This window comes from Apteryx mantelli, chromosome 3, assembly GCF_036417845.1.
Source record: "Apteryx mantelli isolate bAptMan1 chromosome 3, bAptMan1.hap1, whole genome shotgun sequence".
Taxonomy (NCBI): domain Eukaryota; kingdom Metazoa; phylum Chordata; class Aves; order Apterygiformes; family Apterygidae; genus Apteryx; species Apteryx mantelli.
The window spans coordinates 50,134,166-50,149,793 of record NC_089980.1 but is presented as its reverse complement, the minus strand read 5'-3'; the positions used below and the strand labels follow the sequence as shown (position 1 = coordinate 50,149,793).

Sequence of the window (15,628 nt, the reverse complement as noted above, 5' to 3'; positions counted from 1 at the left end):
CCCTACCCTGCAGCCATTCTTTGGAGTTTTTTTTATAACATCTTTTGCTTGTGCCATTTTTGATAAATAAAAGGAAAGCTTGTACAATATAGTTTTCCAAAAAATTTAAACCTAGTACATATGTGTGTGGGCTGCTTATGCTGTTCTCTGCTTTAACTTGGATGAATTGTCTTACCATACTCAAAAAAAAAAAGGGGGGGGGAGGAGAGAGGAGGATATTCAATAATGTGAATGTAGGCTACAGATGTGGATTCTGTGTTGTCACATAATAGATATATTTTTCAGTATTTCCATCTTAACTTTCTCAGTAATGTATAACTTGAATAAACAGAAAAATCTTATTAAATCTTAGTATTCAGAGTACTATTAACAGCTTCTGGGCACAACTAGCCTTTGACAGAAGCAATGGCTTCCTTAGGACCAACTGGGAGCAGCTGCAGTGAAACTAGTATGGAGCATTTCCACTGATACCACTTGACTCTTCTGGTCAAAGTGTCCAGACAGCTAATGCCTTGTGCTGTGTAATTTGTATTAGATGGCCTTAGAGATCACTGTGGAAACTTTTCTTTATCTGGAGGAATCTTGGTACCAAGAAGTTATTTGTGCTCTCTCACTCTGTTTTCCAGTCTGTATTTCTGTGCAGCTGAGAATCACAGGCGCTGAAGAGAGTTTAGTCATGGCTGGAAAAGCAGGAGAGGAGAAAGCAGGGGGATATCAGAGGCAGCTCTGCAAACCCAATCCTCCAGGCTACCTCTCATCAGTAATGAAAGGCACAAAGGCAGTTTAACTTTATTTGGGCTGGCCAGTCCTGACTGGGCAAAATTCTGCTTGCTGTTTTCTTCCACAGACCACCTTATATGAACAGAGCTTGCATGTACTGAAGCATCCAGTCTTGTATGTTCATTCTCTTTTATTAACTTTTTTCCTCTAACCCTTTATTCTCTGTCTGTCCATATCAGCTTGTTTCTTGGAAGCTCTCCATGCCTCTCCTCAGTCTTCCAGTCGTCCTCCTTTCCTCTTCCTTGTCCTGTTTCTGTCTGTACCTCATCCTGTTCTTCTGCAACCTAAGATTGCCATCGTCTTTTATAGCTCAGAGAACAAAGAAATTCCAAATGCTACGTTTGTGGCCCTGGTCTGTGTAACCACGTACTCTTGTCATTGGCCTCACCTCCCTTTTGGTTTCTTTATTTATGTAGATTGTTAACGTTTTGGGGGACAAGCACTGATTCATCCACTGTGTTCAGCAGTTTTCACAAAGAAGCTCACATAACATACACGTTCTCTAACCTAAAGGTGGAAATTCTAATAAGATTCTGTGTTTTAATTGTCAAAGTGGATTGCAGCCTGTAGAATGTTTATGTAGATGTCTGGTATAAGAAAAGGAGGGATAGATATATTATAGACTATTAGTGTATACTCATTAAATATTTCAATTATATACAAGTTTTGGCATTAAAAGGCATTTGTATCTACTTCAAAGTTTTAAAGCCTTGTTTTAGTTTTGAACAGAGAAATAGAAAGTTCAAATCATCTAGATCCTGAAGTACCCATAGAAGTACACAGTATTTTAGTGTATATTCTCTCCATTTCAGGAAAAATAGATCTGAGTTTGCGATTAACGGGTGAGCAGTGTGACTCATTAATTCTTCGGCTTCAGACTCAAGACCGTTACTTTTCACGGGTAGGCTTGGTTAGCTGGACTGCTGGCCTCCAACATACGCAGGCTATTAAAACTTCTACAAACAGATGCAGAGGCACCTTTCTGCTTACAAAGTAGGTGTTCCCACTGCAATCTGCACTGGCACAGCAAGACCAGTCGCAGTGTTGCTTTTGGGGGAAAATATTTTTTTTTCCTTGTTGTTCCTATAGAATTATTAGCATCTAGTTGAATTTAAGAATGATTTGTTAGTTTTTAGGACAACCTTTCCTCTGTGTCAAAATGGAATAGACCTATTGAACCTATGCTCTGCTGCACCAGCAGTGACTATACACTAGAAAAGATTGAAAGCATTAATCCAGAACAGAAAAGTGGTTTGAAAGCAGCGTGGTTGTGCTGCAGGCAGTGCCTTACCTTCTGCTGATGTTTTGATGACAGCAAGGAGAGAAAACAGGACAGTGATAGTGCTTCTCATGTTAAATATTGTAGAATATGTAAATATGGCAGAGATTACTAGGTGTTTGAACCATGGCCAATATACTTTACCAGCATTTTAAGGGGGGGACTCTTTTAACATCTTTTTTGTGATGAATCTGCACTGTATTTATTTAAAATCCAGGTAATTAGTGGCAAAGCTGCTATAAAAAGCTGCTGTAAAAATTCAATGTAATTTGATTTTTTTTCCATATGAAAACCTAAATAGATTTTTCAGCATCAGTCCCCAAATGCTATAAATTGGCTATGAACTATTCAGTTCTAAGTGAAGAAAAACAGCAAGTATAACAACTACAACAAATAGCCCTCATCTTTTTTGCTCCCTGATCATGTGCAGTAGTTTCCTGTCTAATTTTCTATCTGCTGTTCTTCTAGCTCCTGTTAGAAAAATTCTTTTATCAAAATTATTTTGAATTAATTTGGGGCCTAACGTTTGCATTTATATAATAAAAAATGTGGTATTTGTATTTAAGAAGAAATCTCTGTCACTGCTTGTGTTCTGCTATGAGAATATAACAGGCCCTGATGTAACTATTTTGTAGAAGGAGCAAGATCTAACTAACTGATCAATCACGATTTCTTTAGAATAGCAATGTTTTGGCAGTTGTGATACCTGCATTCCTAAAAATGCACAAGATAACTTTGCCATTCCTATCTTTCTCTCTGAATATGTACTGCATATGAATATTGTCTGAAATGATATACCAAGTTTTTAAAAAAAGATTACTTTAAATTACAATAATCAAAGATGGTTTTTAATCAGTGTTTTCAATGTAATACGCATATCCATCCCTTTCACTGTGTTTTGCTCAGTGAAATATGGCATTGAAAGAAGTAGATGTCCATGAACATGAGTTTAAAAATTTGCAGTTCCTGTGACTATGGAGACGTGTTAATACTGCAGTGGAGCTTAAAAGGGGTGTTCATTTATTGTTATTGATCTAGCAAGCCTGTAGCTCTTTGCTTTCAAATGTATATCACATTTGTTCTTGTTTTGATTTTATTTTTTTAATTTTTTTAGCTATGTGCTTTTAATTTTAGACAGCAATTTGTGTGGCTAAGTTATTATCTCAAAGGTATTAGGTAACATGTGGCAGAGAGTCACTGCTGTGCCACTGGAAATGAGCTGGTCAGCACAGTGACTTCACAGATCTGAGTCTTGGAGGAATGAAATGTTGTCTGTTATGTGGCAGAGAGCGCAGAGGTATCAATTTTAACTCTAAAGCAAATTTTATGGCTAAATTCTGCAAATTCCCAGTCTGTAGATTTGTGTTCATAGTAGAAATTAGAAGGTAGCAGAAAGTACACTTTTTTTTTTTTTATAACTACTGAGATAGAAAAATAGCAAAGAGTAAATAAAATATGTAGCAAAAAAAAAGGTTAAGCCACCCTTCTATTCCCTTGCTGTGTCCCACTCCACAAAAATAGATTCCAGGAGAAGTAAAATTCAAATCAAATTAAATAATGCTACTTAAAATGTTGGTTCATTCTCTCCAATTTTTATGTTTCCAAACCAAATTCTAAGGCATAGTGTACACATTATCCCCTCTCTAGTTAGGCCAGTTCTATAAATGCAGATCCACTTTCTCGCAAGCTCTATTCTCTTCCAATTTTGGGAGTAAGAAGCAAAAGACAGGGATATTCCTAGATGCGTTATTGATGGAACACATTCATTAGTAACTAATATTTGGTCAAGCTGCCGTGGGTCAGGATTTTATCAGGCTATTTAAGCTTTCAGTGAAGTTGATTAACAACTCTTGGGATGTACAAAGCTCAATTACAGCTTTACTTTTCTGCATCTATTCTTCCCCTAGAGCAAGCATTTGATTGTACTTCATCTATTTAGATATTTTCTTCTGTGGAAAAGCCAGCATCTAAAATGTGAAGCATTTCATTTTATATGCTAGCTCTTCTCTGTATATATTTTTCCTTTTAAAGACCTAGATGATGTGTGGAAATACAGCAAATATGGAGTGATGTCTCTATGTAGCAGAAGAAAATCCCAGTAACTTTCCTTTTCTTTTTTTTCTTTTTTTTTTTTTTTAATAAGATGAGCCATCCATGCCTTTCCTTTATACCAGGCAGCAAGAAAGAAAGAGTGTATGGACAATAGTTTTTATGAAGTGTGTGGTGTGTTTAAAATGCTTTTAGTAAAACATGAATTTAGAAGCTTCTAGTTACTGTTTTCCAAAGACTGTTCGGTACGTGGAATCTGGGGCTATGAGTGCTCTCTGAAACTTCTGTTTTGGTGATCAGCGTTGATATTTTTCACTCTAATGTGTGTATGATCACTGTTCAATCTGTATAACATTAACAATAACAATACATTTTAGGCAAATTTGTATGGGGCTTTTTGTTGTGGTAGTCTTTGGGGGGGGGGTTTGACATGTATTTCAACTATATTTTTGGTAGCTAAAGTTAAAAAGAAGAGCCTACAGGACTGGCAGTTTGGGGCAGATGTGTGTCTATTCCTCAGGCATCAGTGGTTGTAAGTTAACTACAAAAATGTTATAACCATCTGTGTAACAAGACGGCAGAGATCTGCTCTTGCCTGTTACTATAAATAAGAAGGAAATTTGTTTGACTTCATCGACATTGGATTTATAAAGACTATATGTGTCAAATTGTGCTATGTGCCATGTTGCTGAGATGTGTCTGCAGCCAACTACCTGGGGTGTCTTCCCCTTCAGACATTCTAGTGAAGTGCAGCAACTGTGCAGAAATGTCTGTGTAGCACAACATGTGACAAATTATATTTGTTTTCTACCTATGGGGAAATGTATGATTCTCATGGATAATCTTATCTGGAAGAGTAGCTAAAATGGATTCTTAAATGGACCACTCAAGGAGTTGGGCAAAATACATGACATTCAGTTTGACACTGACTTTAAAGGGTTTTTTTTCCACCATTAAAAAATTTTTGTTGTTACTAAAAGATAGTGTATGAGTGAACACGTATGTGTGAAAGAATTGTATTAATTTCAGATAGCTGATCTGCTGTCACTATTACACTCCTCATTACAAGTTTTGGATTTCTTTGGCAAATCAATTGATTAAAAATTCCAAATTAGTTCTTGATAATTGAAGCAATTATGTTGCATTAAAAATTTTACATTTTCTGCCTAAAGCTCTTGTGCATTTTTTGTGTCTCTTCCAGAAATAATGATGGGTAGAAAAACTCAATTTTGACCATTGCTGAAAAAGCCCTTCTCCCTGTCCCATCCATTTCTCTGTCATATGTTGAATATATTGTCTTCCTTATTTTTATTGCATTGATGGATTAGTATTATTTTTAGGTAACAATGAAGTAATTGTTACCATCTCCTGACTAGACCAATCATTTGTTTTGAAAGGTAATTATAGAATAAAGAAGCCATTAAATTATGGCTTTTTAGTTTAGGGTGCATTCATTTTTATATTGAAACTAGAGATAAGCATGCATATTGTCTGTAATATCTTTCCTGAGCGTCATTATTCATGCCCCCATATCTTTGGTGTGGTTTCACTGTAACAGGACTGCTCTAAGAACTGGCGACTGAGCTGTTTGTGTGGCCTTTTGTTCACGGAGTTTGTGTGTAAAAAGCTCTCTGGTCACTGTGTCCTGCATTGCAGTGCAGCCAGATAAAACTCTCAGTTCTGCCCAGAATTTGGGGTTATCACTATTACTTAATTTTTATTGCCTTTTGATAGATTCACATTGTAGGCTGAGGAACATATACTCCAGAGACATACTATTAGGAAATAATCAAAGAATTTTGTGTGTGTGTGTGTGTGTGTGTGTATACATACATACATACATACATACATATATATATATATACACACACACACACACACACACACACAATGTAACAAATCCTGTCAGAATCTAAAAATGTATTTGGCTTTTGTTTAATGTGTTTGGCTGTTTGCACACAGTACACATGGTCTGGAATAGAAACTGGATGCTTAAAATCTCTCCCTCCCTCTTCCTCTCTAGCTCAGTATTTGTTTATTTCCTATATATATGTCTATTTAATCCTTCTTTCCTCTCTCTCTTCAAATGTGTGTGTATATAGTGTGTGTGTGTGTGTGTGTGTGTGTGTGTATATATGCATATATTATTTATGCTTTTATATGCATGTAATCTATATTAGCATTTTCATTTAAGCAGTTTCATTTGTATAAGATTATATAAGCCCCTCAAATACTGTTTTTAAAGATTTGTTCCCCAACTACTTGAACAGCAGATATAGAAAGCAGAACATTATCTTAGTTGTTACAAAACCTGAAAATATATACAGAGAGTGAAATACAGGGTCTCCAGAAAACGCTGCGAAATAATGTGCAAGTCAGTTGTTACCCTTCTTGAGAGGCAGATGACATACAGAGAGAAATACTGCTCACAATTTTCAGGTACACGTTTAGAGAACTTAATAATGCTTGGTAAGATGTGTTCCAGGTCACTGTGTACTGTATTCTACTGCAGCTATCACTATATATAAATATTTTTTTCCTTTGGGAATATATTGATCTCCATTGTGAAGGTCATTAGGCCTCACTACTCCAATTTGGAAAGCTGTTTCCAGCACTGCTGGTCTACTAGTTTAGGTCTTTCTTATTTTCAGCCTCAATTTATTTCTGGTAACTTGCACCTATTTGTCCTTGAGCTAAAATTGGTGTAAGTAGTTCTTTGTTGCTTATATGTTTTTTGTTTGTTTATTTTTTAATCTACACTATATTTATAGACAATGGTTATATCCCTCCAGTCTTTCTTCTGATCCGTAAGTGAAGCCTTCCTTTTTTGTTCTTCTTACTGCAACAAGCTCTCCAGGTTCCCCAGTTTTGCAGAACTGTCTGCAGTGTTTTGGATGAGGATATTTCGGTGTCTTATATGGTGGAATTAATATATTTGCTGGAAATTCCTGACTGAGGGATCCTATGATCACATTTGCCTTTTTTGACAGCTGCATAATACTGGCTGTTGATAATCCTTCTGCATCAGAGAAGTGCATCCCGGACCTCTTCCTCCCAAGTAATTTTAAATTGCTAGCAGAGGCTTTCGCTATGAATTCAGAATGCACTAAGTCCCTAGTTTAAGACTTTGTACTATCGAATTTCATCCCATTTCTGCTATTCCACTCTTCTGAGTCATCTAGTTCTTTTTGTGCAATAGCCCAGTCCTTCTCTAAACTGATGACATCTCTTTAATTTATCAGCACGCTCCCACTTTTTGTGCTGAGTCATTATTCAAAATACTCAAAAATCTGGTTAAATTCAACTAGAAGAAATCCATTTATAATTCTTCCTCACCTTCAGTTGTTCCTACCAGTTGTACTCTTTATTTTAGTTACTTATCAAACTGACAGTTCCTTTATTAATCACCATCTTCTTTTTCTTAACTTAGTTAACATTTGCTGCTGTGGCATGATATTAAATATTTTGTTGAAGCCAACATTGGTAAGATTTATTGCATTTTCTTTATCAAAAAATCAGCTATCAAAGAATTTAGAACTGATGTGACAGAATCTGTTCGGCTTAATTTATGTTTCAGTTTCTCACGTTTTTCATTTACCTTCATTTCCTTATATATTCTTTTCCTTCAGAACTGTTGTAGGCCTTTATTGCATTTGAAGTTAGATTAATGGGCCAATAGTTGTCTGAATTACCTTCTTCTAAGGATTAGTTAACAATGCATCTGTTTAGATTGCCGTGTAGTCAATGTGAGGAAGGAGGTATAAAGGAGAAAAGGACAGTGTCTGTGTTCACTTTGCACATCAAGACAGCTGGTCAGCACAATTTCTGTGTTTTAGAAACTGGAGAATAATATCTGGGAAAGGGATAGCATAAACCGAAAGATAGTCCATGTCTCAAGGAAGAGCGAGGTAGAAAAATAGCCGGGCTTGCTGCTTCTCTGTTGAACAGCTGTCAACACTCTGAGTAGCACCTCTTCTGCTCAGAGTCTGGTAATTTTCCACTCCTGACAGTATCTTCTACTCTGCTGCTTTGATGTACTTTGCCTTTTCCAAAGCAGACACTAGGATAGTTCTTATTCATTACCATCAACTTCTGGGAGTAAAGCCTTCAGCTCACTAATAGTAAGCTCATGCTCTTGTCTACAGGGAACGTAAAAAGCCCTGAAATGTGTTTGGGACATAGAACAGCATAACGTAAGGTTCTAGACTGTTGTTACTCTTTTTTTGACAGTACAGTTATTGGTTTACAAGGTTAAGCATTCATTTAGCATTAATGAAGACTTCTTAATTCTTTTCTCTAAAATGGAGGTGGATAAAGGTGATGGCTTTGGCAGCCCAGTCCAGACTCTTCTTTGATATAGCAAGATCTAGAAATGTTTGCTCCCATGTATATCATCACATTGGTGCTGGAAAAGACTTGCATCATAGGACAGAAGTTCACTTGTGACTTTCCAGTCAAACCCCATTTAATTCTCCTTCATTTGCACAAACTTGCAACTGTTTTAATTTTGGTTGGAAGTCGCTTCAGGTGGTGATGCATGATCCTTCAGTGTTAATCGACCAATTACCCCTTAACCACTGTATCGCCTTGAACCACTTTGCTTTCACTTTGCCCTAAAACAACCAGGTGGTAGTCATGGACTGCTCTTCCCCACCCCTGTGACCCCCTTCCCCAAAGAGGTGAAATAAGAGGTGAGCAAGCTGGATCAAAGTACTCCTTTACTGGCAGGTTCACGGAAACAAAATTGTTTGATGGTAAGGAATAGCATTAAAAACATGTCATAATTCATTTCAGGAATCCACTAAAATGTGTCCAGAGCTACAGAATAAAGGTTTTTACCCAGAGCTCTGGAGGACTGTCCTACCCATGTTCCTCCTAGAAGTACATACTGTTTAACAATCTTTAGCAAGTCATGATGCTTTAGACCGTCTAAAAATTAAGTTGTTGAAATCTTTGACTAATATAGTCACCTTATTTTCTTTCTTCCATATTGTTTTGCATCTGCATTGTTTAAGCTTAATTTTCTGCACTGTATTTCTGTGATATCCCTGTGATATTTGAGAACATAAAATAATGTTTACAAATACCCATTCTGAGACTAACACTATGCAGTAGTTCAGCAGCAAATATCTAATTGGGGTATTTAACAATAATCGGGATCTTTCTATTGGGTCTTAAGTGAACTCACAATACTAGTAAAATCTGACTATTAACCTATTTGGCAAACTGCTTTAAGCAGGAGCAGGTTTGCTTCTGATTCTGATCTGTGTATAGCGCTCTGAGACTGTTAAACTAAGGCTATTTAAAATCCTCCTTTTTCATATAATGGAGAACTTAAAATGAAGACAGATGAATAACATTTAAACAGCCTTGCAAGTGTGTCATGAAAATTTACCAGCTCCATAACAAAATCTGTGCACCTGCCTACTTCCAAGATTATTGTCTAAGAGAAGGAGACCAAAAATAATGACGATTTATGTTCTTAGTATAATAAGTGAGTAGATTTTTGCAAGGCTATTGGAAGGTAGCTTTCTCCTGATAACTTCAGTATTTTGATTGCATCTCCAGGGTTCAGCCCTGCTCCTATGGAAGTTAATATAACTGTGGATGCTCTCATTTTCCATATTAAAGTCTAACCTGCTTTTGAGTCTTTGAGTATTTAGCCTTGATGTGTCTTGCGCCAATAAATTCCATAACTAATGCTATATTTAAAAACAAACAAAAAAATCCCTAACCTTAATGTTGATTTTTGTTTTCTATTCAATTTAATTTCCTTCAATTTAATTGGAAATGCTGTTGGTTTTGGATTATAAGACTGAACACTTATTTTTGCACTGTGTTCACTAAAACACTGATAGAATCTTCTTTTGCTTATTTTTTGTCTTCCCTGTTTAAGTCATATTCTTTTCTACAGTTCTAGTCATATTCATTATCCATTTTTGAGGGCACTCTAAAAAAAAAAAGTGCCATCCTAAAAATTTAAATATAAATGTTGTAAGAGTTGATTGTGCCTTGCAATAGTGCAAACCAGTGGTAGCCTAATAGTAACAGACATTGTGGTAGTCTTTAGAGATGCTAGCATAAATGTGTTATCCTTCAACTGCTAATCACAGAAGTTGTACTGAAAGAGAGATTATAAAAATGGCTATAAGGACGGTATGGTAAGAGCTACTTAGCATCTACATTTCCAGTGTCCTCAAGGCAGTGCTACATGTGCTTAGAGCTTCTCAGTTTGGTTCTGAAATGAAGCAGTGATAATGGGAAGTATGAAAGGGATGGAAAAGGGTAATAAGATTATTCTGTGTTTAACTTGTTCTTTCTGAATAGTAAATTCATATGTGAAGGGAAAGAAAGGGGAAATGAGCTTTTTTTTTTTTTTCTTTTTTTCCAAACATGTCTTGATTAACCTTGGAGAGTCAGATTTCACCCTTAGTTACACATATGTAAATACACTCTTGCCCCAAATGTGACATCTCATTATTTAGGACTTGATCCTGAAGGATCTTCAGAATTCTGATTTGCTTCAAGTTAAGGTTGCCAAGCAGTTCCAGGCCTCCAGTTTCAAAAGGCTGTCCTGGTGGCATGGCTGAAATTACAGTAGTCTTCCCTCTCCTTTTGTAAAGTGGTGTAAGTCTTCTGAGTGCTACAGGTCCCCACACTAGCAGGGATTTAGCCTTAGTTTTAGCTATGAGAATTACACATAGTCAAAACCAGCTTTCTTTTTTTGGTTCTTTGTTTTTATCTCCTGGTTGGATCAGTCAAATGGCTGCTTTCCCCCCCCTCCCCCTCCAGTAGTTTCAGAACTAAAAAAGCTCACCTGTAAATTAACACCAAGCACGAACAGTTGTACACAATAAATGTTTGGAAATGTGTGACCCTAAAAGCAGTGTGACTTTTACCGTCATGACAGCTCTTGTAATCTGCTGCGCCATATCGCACATGTATTAGATGATGCAAATACTTGTGCTTCCCGAATCAGTTTTATGAATAAAATGCACAGACAAGCTGAACTGAGGCATATATCCAGGGGAAGTGGCTTTCAAAGGCTGGGCACAAATGGAACCTCTTCATTGGCTCTCCGTAATGTTAACCCATGTCAATAAAATCCACAGGAAATGTGTCTAACGTTCTGTCCTTTTTAAATTTCCATTTTTAGTAGCAATAAGACACTGCAGGCAGTGCATTTCTGGGGGATTATTGCATTTCTTGGGTGGCTGAAGTCACTCACCCTTCAGCCTTGTGCCTCGCAACACACCCGAGGCGAGCAATAATCCCCAGCAAGGCACTGCCTGTCTTATCTTATTGCTTAATTATTGTACCTATTTAATGCTGCTTAGAACATTGTCAGCTGTTGAGAAAAGGTAATTATCACTAGTCAAATGAAAAACACTTTTTTGGCTGCCTTACGGATACACATTTTACTGGTACCTTGATACATAATGAAGCCTGATAGCAAAACTTTTGCTTGTCTCTTCTTCAAGCCACAGCTGTTTCCCTGCTAAATTCATCCCATCTGTCTCCCCTTCCGTAAGGCTGTAGGCAGTATAGCATAAGTACAGAAGCAGTTCAGTGCTATTTTGGATAAACATAGCTGAAATTTGAATCTTTGCCATTTGCAATGCACACATTTTGTTTTACTGCTGTAAAGAGAGCTGTCAAAATAAAAACTACATGGATAATTTACTGAAATACAGTCAAATAAAAGGATGATCAAAGGGGAAAAATGAAGATATATTATAGGGTCACTCTTACTTTCAGTGTATATTCTGAGCAATGTAATTGTTGACCTCTTGACATTGCTGGGTTCAGAGCAATTGGTTTCAGAGCTAATAAGAAAAGTAGAATCCACTGAATTAGAGCATAGCATAAAGAAGTGCAAACTGCATGCCAAAAAGGTTAATTGTAGCAGGTAGTTATTATTTGTGATAGTGCCCTGTGAGATATCTGCCAAGCTGTAGTTCTTTGCTCCTTTTATAAGCAGTATATAATTGTATAGGATAATACAGCGTGGTAGTTAAAACCAAGATTTCTGTATGTGTCTTTTTGTCTCTGAAAATGGAAGGACACCATAATGATCACTGTGAGGAAGGTGGACCAGGCTCATCTTCAGGGTTCATCTTCAGTGTTTGCAGTTTTAGTTGGCATGGAAAAATATATATTAAAGATTGATACAGTCTTTTTCATTGAGTCTGTTATTCTTAATTGGAGTGGGTAGTTAGTGATCAAAGGCTTGTGTTTGAAATACCCAGACTTTCTGGAACACAATATCCAGATCCTAGTAGGGTCCACTCTGTAATTCACCTTTGTGATTTGAATAATTTGAGTACTCTCCAATATATAACATTTGAGAATCTTTCAGACAAAACCATTAAAGACAGTTGTCTATTTTGCCTAAGTGTTAAAAATCGTGTGGCACCTCAGGAAGAGGTAGAAAGAGAAGAGTTTGGACAGCTATATGTTGGGTATATTTTCCTTTCACTATGTTGTTGTGTACTACCTGCCCATCTCAGAGAACACTAGATTTCATCAGCACTGTATCTATATGGTTGGTGCAGGCTTATGAATCTTTTGTAGGAGAATCTTAGAAGTTTTTCCTTTGTTAACCCTGATGTGTTTTTGAGAGATTTCCCCATATTTCCCAAAGCTGATACTTAAACTGTAGGCTTGTGCATCCAAATTCTATATTATGTTAGGGAAGATAAAGATGAACAAAGCCATATTTGACCTAATCTAGAAGATGTTCTCCTTGAAATTAAAAGAAAAAGGTAAGTAAGGTAATGTTGGTGAACAATGAAATGATGCCAGTATAAAATTTATCTAAATGTTACAAGCAAAAAGTTCCTTTTGAAAAGAACACTTTGTGTAATTGACTAATAGTGAAATACTGTTTTCAGTGTTTTCTACTGGGTAGAGAAGGGGAAGAAAAAGGATGTTAGATCATTAGCTTCTTCAGTACTTCAGGTTTTCAAGCTGTATCAAAAGAAACAAAGCCTTTCATAATATTATTGAAAAAGGTACTGCTACGTGAAAAGCTTACACAATGGATTTCTTGCAAATATATATAAAATCAGTACTCTGTGGTAAGATCTAAGACTGCATTACTCCTTTATGTTTACAGGAATATTAGACACTGCATTGAAATATATTCAAAGATTGTGAAATATTATTTATAGTTTTGTTCAGTAATATGAATACAGATAAGGATGACTTAAACTGGGAGACTGAATGTCAGTATTTAGTCCTCCTGTAACTAATCCAGGAGCTGGTTACACAGCTCCTGCACCAGAACTAGTGTTCTCATATTTCAACTTAAATGAAAACAGGCTCCACCATTCTTTAAAGGAAGCCTGATTCTTCCAGGACTCTACCATAACAGTACACCTGGTAGCCTCTTTGTGGATCACATTCAGATGAACAACATCCCCTAGATTTAAGATTGTAAAAGCCCTACCACAGTCTGAAGACTTTCAGTGCATGAAAGCTTATGCTGAAAGCTTATGCTGAAACCTGCTAGCTGAACAGGAACATAGCCAATTTTACCTTGTCAGCCCCTTGGAGAAAGTTGCTGCAGGAAGATCAAGATTAAGAAACTGAAAGGAGTTTGAATATTATGCAGGGTCATGTGTAAGAGCATCTCTCCCTCTGCCTCCCATCAGGTCTGATTGAAAGAGCAGTTGTATAGTCTTGTGTGAACAATTATTAGGTCACCCAAACATTGTAGTGTAGATCCAGGTACTAGGACCATCTTGGAACAATCGCTTTTATAGTAAATATATTGTGATATTCTTGAAAGTCCTACAAAGCTCTGAGGTCACCTTTTGAAAAATAGCATATATTAGCTTGGTCATCTGGTTTTGCATGCAACTGTGCAAATCATTTGCAGTAAAAGAAGAATGTTGAACATCTGAGGGAATGTGTGCATGCACAAACTTAGTGTTTCAGCAAGCTTAATAAGCCTTTTCCTCTCCAAAAGGAGTGATTTACTATTGTACTGTTATCTGTTGGAAATTGTTAACCTCTGCTAGAACCATTCAGGTAGCCTCTGTAAGTTCATATGAGAGGACTGTATCCTCATGCATAACTAATTCAAAAGATCTACTGAGCTTTTTCCAAACATAATTCCAAAGCTGCACAAATCTGAAAAAAACGAAAATTTTTACAGAGGGCTTCACCCTCTTACAGGGTTTACACAAAAGAGAATCAGGGATGGAGGAGACAAGATCATAAGCAAAGCAAGCTACAGTGGCTATAGGTTTCTTTCCCACGTGCAATGTATTAAGAAATCTGTCAATCTCATGCTTTTCAGGTATTTATTACCTTATTTTTGCCATTAAGAGTGCCTTGCCAGAAGTATGTCCATTTGTTGATAATGTGATCAAAGTTTATGTGTGATTACAAGTTTATGTAAATTCCAGGTGATTCCTTCACCCACATTGTCAAGTGTGCTTCCACTGTTGGGGCTGTTCGTGGTGATCTGGAGCTAATAAGGAGATTTCCTTCTGTTATGCAGTAAGGTCAAATCTAGCACTTCAGATACTCATTCATTTTTGTCTGTCATCTTTTCCTCATGTCCAGGATTTTTTTTTTTCTGCCTGTGTGTTCTTAGTTCAGACAGAAGGCCCTATATTCCACCCTTTCCTTCTGCAGATGGACTGAAGGAAAGCGCTGTTTTCTGTTCTTTCCTTTTGACCTTTTCCAAATTTTCTTGTTTCAAGGTAATTTTAGATAGTCCATCTCTACACATGGAAGGATGTGTTTTCTGATAATGTTTTTAATATTTCCAGATCTTCTGAAAAAATATTTTTGGAAGTTACACAGTAAACAAATACCTCCATGTGCTCAGAGTTCTTCATGCCACTTACTTGTGTGCTCGGTTCCTTGTGAGTTGTGTGGTCAAAAACAAAAGCCAATAAAATCTTTACAGATTTTTATTACTTTTAATTCTATCTTAGCTGTCTTCTCTCCCACTTTCAATTGTGCTTTTTCTTGCAATAATTAGATTGATAAATTAGTGGTTAGGAGTTCTAATTAGCATTTATAACCTGTAAGTTCCATTGTTTGAAAGTACTTTTTTTAATAGCAACATGACGTAAACTGAACAATACATTCCACCTATATGGCACATAAATGTTTTTTTCTTATTTTTGCCTAGGTTCCCCCAAAGACCTAATCACTGTAGCACACAATTTTAAGTGCTTGCAGGTCATCTGTAGAACAACAACAAAAAATGCCTTTCATTCAGCAATAGTGCAGATTTTGCACGTGGTGTTAATACAAAGAAAAGTTTACCCTATACTGCTGTGTTAAAATGCTTCCCTCTGAATTTTTCTTCTCTGAACTGGAGCTGGAGTCAGCACCACTCTGTTTCATTTGTTAAGCCCCACCTAAAGTACAGAAGCTCTTAAATGATTGGCACTATTCATGCAAAATCAAAGTTAAAATTAATTTTGGTAAAAATGTGGAATTGATTAGAGTCCTGATAGTTAAATTACTTAACAGAAGAAGTTTAACTACTGTTAA

The 15,628-nt window shown here is 36.5% G+C and overlaps 1 protein-coding gene across 5 annotated transcripts in view; it reads left to right on the top strand.

Moving 5' to 3' along the window:
- Positions 1-15,628, top strand: part of SDCCAG8 (SHH signaling and ciliogenesis regulator SDCCAG8) — a 115,448-nt gene that overhangs the window by 72,137 nt on the left and 27,683 nt on the right. The gene's annotated exons all lie outside the window — the stretch shown is intronic.